Source organism: Mchenga conophoros, linkage group LG7 (genome assembly GCF_057382185.1).
Source record: "Mchenga conophoros isolate Kocher_MC1m ecotype Shallow Benthic linkage group LG7, M_conophoros_male_GT1.1, whole genome shotgun sequence".
NCBI lineage: Eukaryota > Metazoa > Chordata > Actinopteri > Cichliformes > Cichlidae > Mchenga > Mchenga conophoros.
In genome coordinates this window covers 19,377,459-19,392,600 of record NC_140532.1, presented here as the reverse complement: position 1 = coordinate 19,392,600, position 15,142 = coordinate 19,377,459, and the positions used below count along the sequence as shown (strand labels likewise).

The following is a 15,142-nucleotide window of genomic DNA, read 5'->3' as shown; positions in this document are numbered from 1 at the left end:
TGCACTGACAAAACAAAGCTGAATTCAAAATATGGTAGTGCTCTCCTGATCCGGCGGCTATAACGTGCGATTTGTCACGTGGTAGAACAGAAGTCTCTCTTAAACAGTTTAACTTCGTTTGATTTGACAAGCAGAATCACAGTTGTGTCTTTGTCATTGCATTTGTTTCTGGAACAGCCTGACGAGCAACTGTTGAAGGCAAAACCAGAGACAGTCTGTGCAGACTCTGTGTAAGTGGTCTGAACATATCTTCTTTGTCAGCAAGTGCTCTGAAGACCAGCAAATGGTTCAGCTACCTTATGTAATTAATATTGTAACTACTTGATGTAATCGATGTTGTCTTGGTGACAACTAAAGACAAAAGTGTGATTTTAACCACATATTTTTTTGTTAGTTTGAAACAAAGCAGATATGAGGTCACACGGAAAACAGGTTTTTCCAAATTTAAAAAGTTAAGACAGATATAAGACCATTCTTAACATTTTTGGGTGCAGCAAAGGAAAAATACACACACTGAAACATAACTAGGGATTAACACAAAGGTGAACCATTTGCACCACTTTCTCTCTGGAAACGGTGAGAAATCCTGGACATTTCACATCATTTCCTTCCCCACATGCACTCACAGTAACTAACTCTTGCCCTGAGCGCACAGCTCTGTGAACCCGATCACCTCACCCAGTAATCCTTACTCCCTTAACTGCAGTTATATTGTCACATGAACTGCAGAGCTTGAAAAGCCGTGCATGCACAATCTGGAGAGGACACGTCACAAACAAAAGCCACACTCATGCAAAGCTAATCTCATTACCCTTGTCTCTATGCAGTATGGGGTCAACAGGGTTGCCTTGCTTGTGCCAGCGCACCGTGCCAAGATCAAGGTGATCATTAAAGTCACCTCAGTGTGAAAGGTGGTGTTTGTTTGCTATCGAGAGACCTAAGCGGCCTGGCTTGGGCGCAAAACATGTTGCTGGGCAAAAGTCATTTATGAGCGCCCCGGATGGAAAAGTGCAGAGCAGCCTGTGTTTACCGTCTGTCAAGTCTGGCATTTCAGAGCTATTCATGCAACAGGTGCAACTTAAGATTCTGTGAAAGCGAGCTATTCTGAGTGATAGCTCAAATCAGCATTCAAACGGCTGCAGAGTGAGTTACTGACTGCTCAAGTGCAAGCTACAAGAAGCATGCTAAGTGCTCCACTAATGACAAACGATAACCTGGTGCTGAAATCTCTAAAATGCAAAACATGACCCCCCCCCCTCCCACCCCCCAGAAAAAACAACTTCCACCCAAAATCTCGGAGCAAACTGCCAAAGGGCACAGAAGCAAGAGTAAAAATGCTCTAACTGGAATCTAAATAAGTAAAATAGTAGTGAATCCCAGTGAAAATGAGCACATATAGAGAGAGAAATAAGCTAAAGTTGCTCAGTCTGAATATAAGAGTCCAAAACTATACTACTTCTGCTTACACAAACTTTACAGGTATTGCAGGTCGCTCACTGCATGCAACAAGGCATGCAAGTGCTCCAGCAGGAAATGCACTGCAGCTACATATACATCACCTAAAATATCAACAGAGCAATTAAAAAACAACAACAAAAATAATAAAAAAGCAAAAAAATATTTTTGACTTCCCATAAAACAACCAGCTGTAATAACTTGCTGAGCAGCACAGTAAACTGATTCAGGATCGCCATGCATGCAGACTTGTGGGGATATTAGGGACAGCAGCAGCGGATGAAACAGATGAAAAGCTTTCTTTGGGATGTGTATAATCCTGTCCTCACCAAAGCCGTCAGACCACCACGTAGATTATAACCCGGCGGATCATCACTTCTTTCTCTCTCTCTCTCTCCCCCCCCCCCCCCCGGGCTATCTGTATTTAACGAAGCGCAGCGGTGACATAGATATTTCTTAAGTTTCCCTCAGAAGCAAAAGCAGTACCAAGCAGCTGCAGCAGGCTGGACTAAACACCTTAAAAGAAAGGCTGTTTCTCGGTTCCCCTCCTCTCGCCTGTTGCGCTGTGGACAGTCGCAGCACATGGTGCGTTGTTGTGGTGAGTCGAAACTTTTCTTTGTTCTGCAGCACGATTGGAAATAGACCCAGAAATGATTTCACCTTTTATATCAACAGGAGCTAAAACGGAGGGCGAAAAAAGTGATATTGTAATATTTATAGCGTGGCTTGTATATTAGCGCCATGATTAAGGTGGCTTTTATGGTGTCAGCACTCCTGTGTAGCGCTGATAACTGGTTTGTGTTATATTTAGTGGCGTGTTTTATTTTTGCTGTGGGTTACGTGGGATTTATTTATTTATTTATTCATTAAACTGTTTTCAAGTTTGACACATATTTAAAACTAGGCTTTGAACGCTGCTGTGGTATAAAGTTTACTTCTGTTGTGGTTCTTTAAAAAAAAATTATTTCCTCTATTTGTACACAGGCGCCCATTGTTGCTAGGTGTCATGTGGTTTCAGGTTCACTGCCATGGGGAAGGGAGAAAAAACCACACACACACACACACACACACACACAAGCTTTACTTGAACTCTGATGATGATGATAAGTGAAGTTCATGCAGCACAACAGTTGTCTGGTTTCTGTGTAACAATGATGATATTAATAATAATAATAATTCTCCATATGTAGGGTTATAGTTTTGTGATTTTTGGACAATATGGAGAGGGATACAGTACTGGCAAGGGACAATATTCTAAAATGCATTTCATATAAAAGAGACAGAGATTTATACAGGATAAAACATCATTTGCGGGAGTTTAAGGAGACTACTTGGTCATAAATCAGTAAATAAATTCATGCATATCAGAATACTGTAATAATCCCTAAGGAAATTATGTTCATAACGCAGTCACTCGAAATCTAAGTATGTCACGTATGTTCACAAGGACTCACGAGGTTTAAAAAAAACACGAGTCTTGGCTTCGTCATTGTAGCTTTATCTTCATCTTGGTTTGTTTCACATCAGGTTTAGTTAGATGTTACTTGTGACCTTTGTATGAAGCTAAAAAAAAAACCAAAAGTTGTGTGATTCACCAGCAGTGGAATTAATCTAATGTCTGAATAAGGACTTGCCACTAATGCCTGACTGCTGGATTTTTACAGAAACAGCTGAAAACTAACGAAAACTAACATAGTTTATATCTTAAATGGCAAGTGCTGCTTTCTTCCTTTATTTACATTTGCAGAATGGCAACATCTGGAGCAACAATTCGAAAGACTCTGGGCTGAAATAAATTCCTGCTTTGTGTCACACCCTTGTGTAGAGACCTCATCGCCATTTTTCTGCCACTGTGTCGCTCATAGATTTGTTACTATTTTAAATCTGCCATTCGACTGATCCTGAGTGAATTTGTCTTATTAACAGCCACTTTGTTACATATTTGCCCAAATTTTGCACGAGTCAGCAATAACACAGCCGGCTTATTCTCGTTTTCAACCTTCATACCGCTGTCCAAATATGTCACAGGCGAGATGTTTATGTTTGTCCCTTAATGCTGCTGCACTCTACATTCTGAGTATCAATTTTAAGCCTGACTTGGAAAGCCAAGGTCACAAAAAATGTCATTGCAGACATGATTTAGTCTCAAAGTAAAAAACAGTGTGATAACTTTAAATCATAACAATTAGATATTTCTATTCTGTTCTGTTCATTATTGATTATTGTTTGTTTTTTTAATATCTGCTGCATAACACTAATGATGTACAAAACAGATTCATAAGTATCCTTATGAGCAGCATAATGGATTTTTCATGTAACCCAATGCTTAGATGTTTCCTTACTGCATGGTCTAATTTTGATGCATATACAACAAGTTATCAGCATGCTCCCATCATGTCTTTTTGACTCTCTTTATTGAAAAGTAGCTAATTAGCACAGAAAAGTGTCACGCCTAGTAAGCAAATATTAACGAAAGAGTTTTAGGTTCTAATCCCTGTTGTGCTGCAGCAGACTATTAGCTGCCATCCTGCAGTGGAAAGAAGGAACAGGTGAACACTGTCAGCCAGCTGAGCCAGACAGGCCAATAAACCAGCCTCAGGACACTGCTGACTGATACAAAACTTGCCTTTAGTTTTCTCTCATTTCTAAACTCTACTGCTACTACAGTCTAAAAAGTGCTGTTTGTCGTGCAGTCATGGTTCAAGCTGAATAAAATACAACAATATGCAGAAGTCATTTCCTCATTTCTTTGTGTTCTGTACAGCAGTTTATTGAAACATGCAAACATAGATGGAAGCAGAAAACACTGTTTGAACGTATAACCATATTTATTCTTTAACATAGTCTGAATTCTCTTAGGAAGCTTTCTTGGAATTTCTTTAAGTAGTCTAGGAGAATAGTTCTGCAGGCTTCTTGAAGGACACCCAAAGCTCTTCTTTGGATGTTGGCTGCCTTTTTGTTCCATTCTCTGTCAAGATGATCCCACACTACGTCAATATTGTCGAGATCCTGGCTCTGTGGAGTCCAGTCCATGACTGATTGGTGTGGGGGTTTTTTGTTCAGGTATGTGTGTACTGCAATGCCAACATTGTCATAGGGAAAAATTAAGTAATTTACCAACATCATTTAATCACTTTTGGACAGGATGTTTGAAATTCAGCCCCAAACCATGATACAGCCTCCACCATTTTTTACAGATTGCCGTAGGTACTCATTGTTGTACCTCTCTCCTGACCTTCATACCTATATAGGCACAATTTGTATTGAAAATTTCAGATTTGGATTCATTGTTGTAAATGCATGTCTGTGGTTTAGTTATGTTTGCCTTTTCTCTCTGTTTACCTTTTGTGGAGGGATCAGCTGTCAGATTTTTTGTTCTATTTTATTACATGACTTTCACATACTGTTCACCTGCTCTACATAGTTTTTTAGACCTGCCACTTGTTCTTTTGTCCTCCACTTTCCTCACTGTTTTTAAGGACACGCTGCACACCATGCTGAGATGTTCAGCTAATAGCTCTTTGGGACTCACCTTGTTGATGTAGACATGCTATTTTCTGCCCGTTTGCAGACGTAACTAATACATTACACCAAACAAATTAAATATTGTTTAAATCACTGTTTAATTTTTAAAATTAAACATATTATTTCTTTTGACAGGTTGCCAATAACAAAATATCTAAAGATGCAATTTAAAACTGGGTCTTTGGCGTCTGTTATGTGTTCATGCAATACGGGTTCATCCTTTTAGTTGGGTGCGTTTTTATGCTTGAATTTAGGGCTGCACGATTAATCGTTAGAAAATCGCGATCTCGATTCATACTTATGTGCGATCTCATTTCCAAATGACAACGATTAAAAAAAAAAAAAAAAAAAAAAAAACAAGACGACGACGATTGTACCGCATTTTGATCCGGGACGTAATCTGCATGAAAACAAGCGCTCACTCTTCCTGCTCAACAAATGACAAGGGCGGAGCCTTATACCACGTGATACAGAAGCTGTGCCGTGTGATGCTAAAATTAGCAGGGAAAAAACAACTGAGAGCACGTCAGGGATGACGAGAAAGTGACAGGAGAAAATCCGTCCCTGTCAACCACCCAAACATCAATAACGGGAACCTTATACAGCGCTTCCCTATACACGTCGAACTCCCGCAGGCACAAAGAAATTACGGAGGCTATCACTTATCACCTGACCAAAGATATGGCTCCCATCAACACTGTGCAAACGAGGGATTTAGGAAAATGATCAACACCCTAGACAAACGCTACACAGTGCCGTCCCGCAACTGTTTTTCTATTGTTGCACTACCTGCTCTATACACGCAGTGTCGAGCAACGGTGGAGACGGAATTTCAAGCAGTACGATATTTTGTGGCAACGACAAAATGTGAGACATTTGTTGTTTTTATGTTTATTTATTGTTTTTATGTTCAGTCTCAACTGTTACGAAGTTGATGTGCAGTTAATAAGTGCAATAAATATTTATACTGGAAAAGAAAATCGTGAGAGAATCGTGATCTCAATTCTAAGCCAAAAAATCGTGATTCTCATTTTATGCAAAATCGTGCAGCCCTTGAATTAATCATAAGTCAGTATTCAGTGGCTCAGCAAACAGACAAAAAATGAAACATTTGTCTGAAAATGCTCTGGTGCAAAGACTGGACTGAAAGTGAGTGAAATAGCAGTCAATGTCCAAAGAAAAACTTTGAAAGACCTGCAGAAAGCCTGGAGAATTATTGTACAAGACAGTTTCTAAAATTGTGAGAAAGTCGAAATATAAAGAAATGAGGATGGACTCGATTTGGTTATGTAAAAAATATGTTTTTAAAGTAGCATATGTTTATATGCGTCTGCGTTTGAGACTTACATGTGTATTACCTAATTCCCCAGTGAGCAAAGAATCTGTAGTCATGGCTGTGCAGTCATATGTGTGTGTGCACACACGTGTGTTTGTGGGACCGAGTGTGAACACATCCGCCTCCCTCCCCCATCTCTTCCTTGTAAAGCCAACGGCAAGCACACTAAGTTCATCTAAGGACAGGGAAATGCTTTTCTTTCCAGTATGAATCATTTAGGGAAAATGAGCCTCTGGACTGAATTGCCCGAGCAATTTGGCATGTTTCTCCATTCTGCTTTATTGTCTATTTTGGCTGAACTTGCAGTTCTTCACTTCACTGCCAAAAAAACTTCATGTCCTATAGAACAGGCAAAGCCAGTTTCTGAGTAAACCACAGCCTGTAAGCAAATAAAATAAATCTCTGCAAATTACTGCCATAGTTTCCTGTTTAGCTTTGAATTCCAAGGAAAAACAGTCTGCTGTGTCCGTACTGTAAATCCAGTGTCCCCCTTACACCTTTGCGTCTTCAAAGTTGTATGGGCTAAATGTCACAAAGTTGTGTTTTATAGTGTTTTTATGTGTTTAGATTAGTACTTTTTCTCTTTTAAAAGACATTTTCTTAGCCAAATGTATCTGCTCTAATTCAGTTTGGCAAAAAGAAAAAAAAAACTGCAGTGCAGTGAAAAAGGAGTGGGAGTGGGACTGGGGTGAGCGGAGTAATTTTGCAGTAATCCAGCTACCCCTTATAATTGTGCTGCCCCCCCCCCTCCCCCCCAATGTAGGGAGCAGAGATGGAAGAGGGGAGTGGCCTGATTCGAGGCTTGGGTGAACCAGCGGTAGGCTATGGCAGCTAGGATCTCACTACCTATGTCCTCCAGCTCTAGCCTGAATTATGAAGGCCCGGGAATGGCAGCAAGCCTAATTACAATGACTGATTGCCCGTCTGTTGGCATTTCTCAGATGGTGATTGTTATGTATGTGTGTGTGTGTGTGTGTCTGTGTACGTGTGTGTGTGTGTGTGTGTGTGTGTGTGGTGTATGAGGGGAAGGAGGAGGGACATTTCTCATTGGCTTTCCTTTTCCTTTCTTTGCATGAGAACAGCTAGAGATTCAGATCTGATTGGTTGAAGAGAAAAGAGATGTTTCATGATTTGGCGAGTCAGAGCTGGTGGGAAGCCAGAGACAGGTGATGCTGCATTGTAGCCTGTTCAACCTTTGGCGCAAACTCAATAAAAAGCGGTGTGTTACACTATTTAGGACGTATAAAAATTATTGCCTGAAAACCTTTTTTAAAACAAAAAAAACCCCCAAATCTTGATGTGAAAAATGTCTTATTTGGTTTCTAATGTAAGAAATGTTTGACCTGATAACTTTTCACATTGTACCTGTGCCATTTTCCTTCATCCATATCCCTGTTTTTAAATAAAACTAAAAAAAAAGAGAGACAGAAGTCTTGAATTGGCCATTTGTATGTCAGCAGAGCACTCAGAGGTGTGATGTGTGTGTTAAGTGGGAGCTAGTTTGAGTTGGTCTGCCCTGCTTTGTCCAGTGCTTTGGCTTTTATTCCTCCAGTAATGAATTGTGGAAGCCTTGGCTTCATCTCGAGTGTCTCATAGCAACTGAAAAGAGAGAGGGAAAGCTGAAAAGGCCACAGGAGATCATGTGTTCCTTTCAAAAGGGCAAGACCATCATTTGGGCATTTTTTTTTATGAAGAGGCAAAATTCAACTGGACAGTTTGTCTCATCCTCATGTGACATTATGTGTTTTCTTATATTTGCTTTATTTGATCTTTTTTCATATGATAATTTTGTAAATATATATTTTTGGTATTTTATGACTTTTATGAGGCTGTACATGAACATAATGGAATAGTGAATTGAACTGTATTAATAAACAGAGATAATTAGACTTGGTGTAGTGACAAAGATCATCTTGTGAAAGATGTAGAGTTGTAATTTTGCATTAATGACAGTTATATTCACCAATTATCAATGTGAAAGTTATTTTCAATTTGCTGATTTATAATTTTGTTGAATAGAAGCATCTGTTTTCTAATGTTCTTGAAGTCCACTGCAAAGTCTTAAAATATTTTCTTCACAGAGGAACTACTTAGAGTTATGAACTTACAGTATATAATTTGTTATGTAATCTAATAATGATATGAGTTTTACTGATTGAAAGTTTGTCATACTTTGATAGCAAAACCCACTTCATACAGCAGACATGTACATTTTTATTAAAGGTGACTTTTTAAATGTCTTAGAACCAAATAAATGAATGTGTAAACGTGTTGCATCAGCCGGGGTTGAAGCCTGGCCATGTTTGCCCTGTGACCCAGACACTACCTGTCTGCTGCTATGGTTACAAGGACAGAGCAGGTTTAGTGGCCTGACTCCAGGGATTACTTTCCCTGGTCTTAACAATCAGGCCTGTGCCCCAGTGACTTTAAAAATGGACCAGACTGAACCCTAAAAGTTAAGGGAACTCTGCAGTGTGCCCTAGTGGCTTTTAAAAGTGTCCTAAGTGCTGTGCAAGGGATTAGACCCATGCAACCTAATTGTTTTGGTGTCAGTGATTGCCCCTTTGTGATCAGCTTTACTCGCAGTGATTGAGTTCACAACGCTCACTAGATATAGCTCATAAGTGCTTGAGTTAAACACACATTATAATGTTTTTGGTTTTTTTTGTCTTTTAGAGCCATTAAGAAAAACCTTCCACGTATGTTGACATACTTTTTAAAACAGTTTACACATCAGAGCTTATCCGGAGATGGTGATGAAAGAAGCAGAAGCTCAGGAACAGTTGTATTTTTTTTTAATATACACAAGGTGAACACAATGACTTGAATGACTTTTTTTTCTCAGCAGCCTGGCTTTTAAATTATAGCCACGCATGCTTCGAGAGCTGTAAAGGGTTTCTGCACGAGTTTTCAATATTGGTGCAGTTAAAAAAATGAAAACTTCATTTTTCTGGCAGTATAGTATGCATCTTATGTAAACCCGCTTGAGTAAGAACGAAACAGGGTCGTGTCACATGTTAAGCAGTGCAGCTTCACAGTTAACTTTAGGAACAAAGCCTGCCCTGCTACAAGGCATGCTGGGAAGTTTGGCTCCTGGTGAAAGTACCTGCCAGTGTCCAGAGAGTGGCTCCGAAAATCTTTGCAAGGGCTGAAAATGAAGTTTGAAAGTAGAAGTAAGAGAAGCAACAATGCAGAGTTTTCACAGCTGCAGACTCAGCCTTCTCTTAAAGGGACACGGACATGAAAGTTGGAAATGTTAAATGCACTGTGAAACGGGGCATTTTTGCAGATGGCTCATATGGTGTCGTGCCAGCATTCACAGTAACAGCAAATATCGCTTTAAATTGCTCTCCTGTAATTTGCTATGACCCTTTTTGCACTGAATTAGAAAGTAAAGTATTACAGCTTGGTTTTAGTATTAGGAAACTGAATTAATGAAGCGAAGGTTGTGTGTGTGATTGTATGTTCTTGTTATATTATATATTATACATTTTTGTTTTGCTTTATTTTATTAAAAAATGAGCTGTCAAAGACAAGCTCCAGAGCCTTAGTCAAGGACACTAAAATAAGTATCGCTTATGACTGAGTTAACAGACAAAGAGAGCTCAACCATTTTTAATTTAAAGATCCTTCTTTATGATTTTAAGGTTGTTGCTGTTTGTTAATTTATTTCAATAATGTAAAAATCCTATACAAAATAAAGCTAATACATTTCAATATTGCTTCACCTGTTCTGATTCACATATCGAAAAGAAGAGGGAAGAAGTACACACTTATTTAATCCCACCCCTTTGCCATAAGTTGTCAGTCAATATTTAAGCAGTTTCCTTACTGATATAATCTGCAGTAATAGTAACAAACATATTTCTAATATAATTTATGCACCACGTCATATCATTATGTTTTTCATATTTAACTTTGCCTGCACACCAATACCTCCAGTTAATTGTCGAATAAGCACGAATACAATTTCCTAAACAAAGACATCGACTGAATTTCCACATGATCCCTTTCTTTATAACTCATGAAGATCATATCTTTGTAACTCTTTTTGAACTGCTTTATGTATGTTTATGTTTGTCATCTGTAATTCTTGTTTTGGAAATTTTGCATTTTCTTTTATTCTTAAAAGTAGAAGTTCCATCTCATACAATGTGATATTAAAATGTTGGATTTTCATGTACTTTTTTTTACCTATTTACCTCAAACATATGTACTATGAGCATGTAGTTAGGTAGATAGAATAAATTCATGTAGTATAAATATTAGAGGTGAATTGCCTGTCATTAATCGGGCATTCAATTATTAGTTTTAATTAAATTTTGCACTTGTTTGCTTTAAAATTTGCAGTTAAAGAGAAGCAGTAATGTTGATCTTTTTTTCCCCTTTTTCTTTTGTAAGTTTTGAAATTACAAAAATTGTTTGGTCATAAAAGGAGAGAGATTGTATTTTCTTCTTCTTTTTTTTTCATTGCTTCTGTAGTGACTGGAAGACAGTTCAAAAAAACCAAGGCTGGCTCTAGTACAATTTTGTGTTTTATGTACTGTAAGGTTTGTGAACAAGTGGGCACTCCATGTATATTTGCTCACTTTCCAGTAAAAGAGTAAAATACATATTCTTCTCTAAAAAGAGATCCCGTTGTAATCTTTCTTGCTGTTGGTATTCATGCTGGTTGTATTCCAGATCAGATCTGAACGGGCAAAGATGAATTTGAGAGATTGCAATTTGCAACCAAGAAAGAGAAACAGTGTTTTCTATTTTGCTTCTGAAGCTTCCACATGACACGAGGATGAGACGGTCTCAGTAAGCTTGCTAGTCAGAAGACAGTGAGCTTTTAGGGAGGGGAGCTAAAACTTGCTTCAGACTGTGGATGTGCTGAGAGACTTTACAGGCACTGTAGGATGTTGATCAGGAATTTATTTTAACTGATCCACTCTGATGGCGCTCAAAAATAAAACAGAGGTCCTGCAATCCTACTGTAAGGTTGTGCCTTCGCTCACAGTTGTGTTCCGTTTTTTCATGATTGCTTTTTTTTTTAATTTCATTTTAACACAGGCCTACACAATAGCACTGGCTGTCACTGCTGAATGTATTGTCTCAATCCTGGTGAGCAGTGGTGGTCAGCTTTGTTATGACGAAGCACTCAAAGCTAAGCGGTGTGGAGGTTTTTGAGCCCTCATTTCATGCTCCCCATTTTGCTTTTGCGCATTGTGCTGTTCGGGGTCCAGGCCGCGTATCCCTCCTGTCCTGGACGCCCCACTATTGTGAGAGTGAGCTCACTTGAAAATCCTTCAATCCTTTCGAGTGCAAGAAAATCATCGTTATTTGTATTGTCTGTAAGATTTAACAGGTCAGCTGAGACAGCCACGTGTTGAACACGCTACAGTTTTTCTCTTCACCATCATCTTCATCACCCTCGTCTTTGTTTCATAGTCCGGATTTCTGATTATTTTCCCAGATTTCCTGCCTCTTCTTTCACTGAAGTTTAGTAAATTAGTCATTTTAATCTGCCTTTCTGTAAAAAAAAAAAAAAAACAACAACCTCCGATCCGATGGATCCAGCAGATCATGTGCTGAGGGCAGTAAATACACTAAGAGGGCACACATTGTATTTTCCTGTTTATGAAACTCTCACATTTCATATTTCAGCTTATAATAACACACTGTTTGTTTAATCTATCATGCCTATATCCCCTTGGTTTTATCTGCTGCTGCCCATTTCCCTTTCAAACAGATAGTTATGCCTTTCTTGTGGGTGTCAGAGATAAAATGGCCAGAATATCACACAGAGGAACCGTTATGGCTGTTACAACTATACACATTTGACATTACATCAAAACAGAGTAAGGTACGGTATAAGTTAGCAACTTGGTATGTTAACACAAGGTACAATGCTTTCACATGATGATGTTAACATATCCCAAATTATCTTTTTGTTCCCACAATGTACCACGTATGTGCTACTGTATAAAATTGTTGGAGAAAGGACAGAAATAAAGGGATGACTTTCCTCGTATTTTAAAAACATAAGTGACATAACGTCAACTCATGAATTTAAGTATGAATAGAGAAGAAAGCTTGATAAACCAACGTAATGTATTGTAGTAGCTCTTGGGAATGCAGTTTTATCTTGAGAAAATGTTTCCTAGTGTTTACCTAAGTCCTTTCTGCTTTTATGTAAAAGAAAAGAAAAAAACAGGCATGCATTCATATCTCTCTACCACTCCATGTTGATTAGGGCCAGAAATACCTTTGTTGGCATCTAGGGTAGCAACAGGGGATCAGATAGAGGAGAGGGGGATAAGTGCCAGGCTTTCATTCCTGGCCTTCTGGCATCCAGAGTGCAGGCAGACAGGCTGGGCAGTTAGGCCAAAGTTAAGACAGGACTCAGACAAAAACACCTGATCACTTTAATTAGCCTGAGCCAGTGGTTCTCACACTTTTTCTGGCATGCTCCTCTTATAAACCAGAAAAGTGTACACTGCACATCCAGTTTTTGTCATCATTACCAGTAAAAAGGGTACAGTTTGTAATTTAATGGCATAATGATCAGCACAACAGCATCAGCAACGTCTTGTTTGCTTTGTTTCCCCATTAATCATAATAATTCAGCTTCTTTTCACTCCAGATTTTTTCCCTGGTCCACTGATTTCAGTATGGCAGGTTGTCAAAGTCTTTCCTGGGGAGAAGCATAGACTGTATATAAAAATGGACTGTGATGCCACCCATTGGTTCAGTGAACAGCATTTTGCCTGTTGCTGTGTTAGTATTTTGAAACCAGACATGGGAAGTAAGAGAACTTTGACTCAGAATGATGTGTAAATCACAAGGAAGGCCTACCTGAAAGCATACCTTGTTCTACTGGGTCTGATTGGCTCTAATTTGGACCCCAAAACTATTTTAGTAAGAAAATAAGGTTTATTTATAATCTGTCCACTGGAGAAAAGAGCCGTGGGCCTCCAGGAGGATAGGAAGCTGTCTGACTTGAGTGTTGTGATGTGCTGGTCAAGGGAAGGAGGTTACTTAAAGGATATGATGTCTTCTCAGCAGACTAGATGTCAGTAGGAGTCACCTCGACTCCCAGGGGAGAGCTGCCACCAGGATACACATTTAATGCTCTTATCCAGACACTGATAGATAACAGTCAGGATGGGTTCAAAGCAGCAACATTGAGATAATAGAGATTGAGACAGATGAAGAGGCATTTATTTGAGATAGAACTAGAACTTGAACTTGGCAGTCAGTTTCATTTGGGGCTCGATGGTTCACGTGAATGATTGACCCCTCGTTATTGGGTCAAAAGTGCAACTGTAGATATGTTTGAACATTTTACCTGTTAGGAACATGTGATAGTTGGCATTAAAAAAAACTAGGTTAAGCTTTTCTAAGCCTGTAATCCGTAGTTGGTATCAGATAAGTTTTGCATGCTGTACTGTACTTGTATTAGCTCTCTGGCACTATATGTGACAAACCGTGTTTTCCATAGCCAGCAAATAGAAGCAAAAATCAGAGATTATTTGTATGTAATACTTGACCCTGGGCCACTTGTTACTCACTTGATGGACTCTCTTCGATTCCACTATTGAGTTACAAGTCTCTGTATCCTCTTAGCGAGGCTCGTGGCCCCTCCTCGCTGTGTATGAACCTGGCAGTACCGGGACCGCTCGGTCCTTCTTTTCTGTGCCCCATCCCCCACCAGACATAGTGATGGCACTCAGTGCCAGAGACACCCCTCCCTCCCCTCTCTTCCCTTCACCACCACTCCTCTCTCCTCTCCGCCCTCCCTTCCCTCTCTGCCGCAGGCAGACCCAGGCATGGGATCTCCATCTGTGCACAAAGGAGCCTCCTCTATCTGCATACGCTGCACATAAAAGGGCCTTTTGTCATGAGCTCTGCACACATGACCGTCCGCCTTTCACCCCGCTGGAAAAAAAGATCACTCTCTCCAGCAATCCAACCCCACCCCCAACACCAGACTCAACCCTGTCCCCGACCCCCACCCAGTCAGGTTTTCATCTGCGGAGAGAGAGAGAGAAAGAGTGCGACAGATCTACTCCAAACTTTGTCGAATAGAGACAACCATTAGATGGAGCTGCCTCCATCACTTCTACAAAATCCCTTTTCCTCTTTTTCATTTCCCTTTTATCATGCCTGCCTTCTCTGTTTTGTTTATTTGTTTTTTTTTTTTTCAAACTTCTGGGGTCTTTGTTTGTCCTCATTGTGAGGCATGAACGTATTATAGCATCTGCCATGCTGAAATATGAATGTGCTCCCAGTTTTGCTGTCTCCCTTCCTTTCTGCAGTCTCTGACATTTAAGTGGCATTAGTGGTTGGTTGTGTGCCAGGTTATCAACCCCCCCCCCATTAGAGAAGCACAGGCTCAATTGACGACAGTCCGAGAGCTGAGGCTTTTCAGTGCCTCTCATCTCCGTGCCTCCTGCCTTTTAACCTCTCAGTCCCACGCTGCTCTGGAGAGCCCGAGGTATTTGTAATGTGTAGCGATAATGGCAAAAAATTGTCTGCACACGTGAGATCCAAATCAAGAGATACAAGGTAGTGTTCTCTACCTTTGGGAGACAAGTGGGCTGTACGCCATTTTGGCTACTAAAGATGACACATATTGGTGCTGAGGGATATTGAGTCAGGGTGGGGACGGAGCAAAGACATAGAGGCAGGCAAATACACAGTGTCAAGTGCACGAGTGCTGCCACAAAAAAGCGCTTTCCTCAGCGTTTCCTTTGAAACACACACGGCCCCGATGCCTTACTCCCGGCCAAACGTGTGTGGATTTTGGAAAGCCCTCGAGCTCATCTTGCTGTCGCTGCA

General features: G+C 39.9%; 1 protein-coding gene across 3 annotated transcripts in view; it reads left to right on the top strand.

Annotated features, from left to right (window-relative positions):
- Positions 1–1,825: 1,825 nt before the first annotated feature.
- The window catches only part of pparab (peroxisome proliferator-activated receptor alpha b), an 87,098-nt gene continuing 73,781 nt past the window's right edge, over positions 1,826–15,142 (top strand). For all 3 annotated transcript variants that reach the window (XM_085282764.1, XM_085282761.1, XM_085282763.1), the window contains exon 1: positions 1,826–2,053. The gene's annotated coding sequence lies outside the window, so the exon portion shown is untranslated. The remainder of the gene's footprint in view (positions 2,054–15,142) is intronic.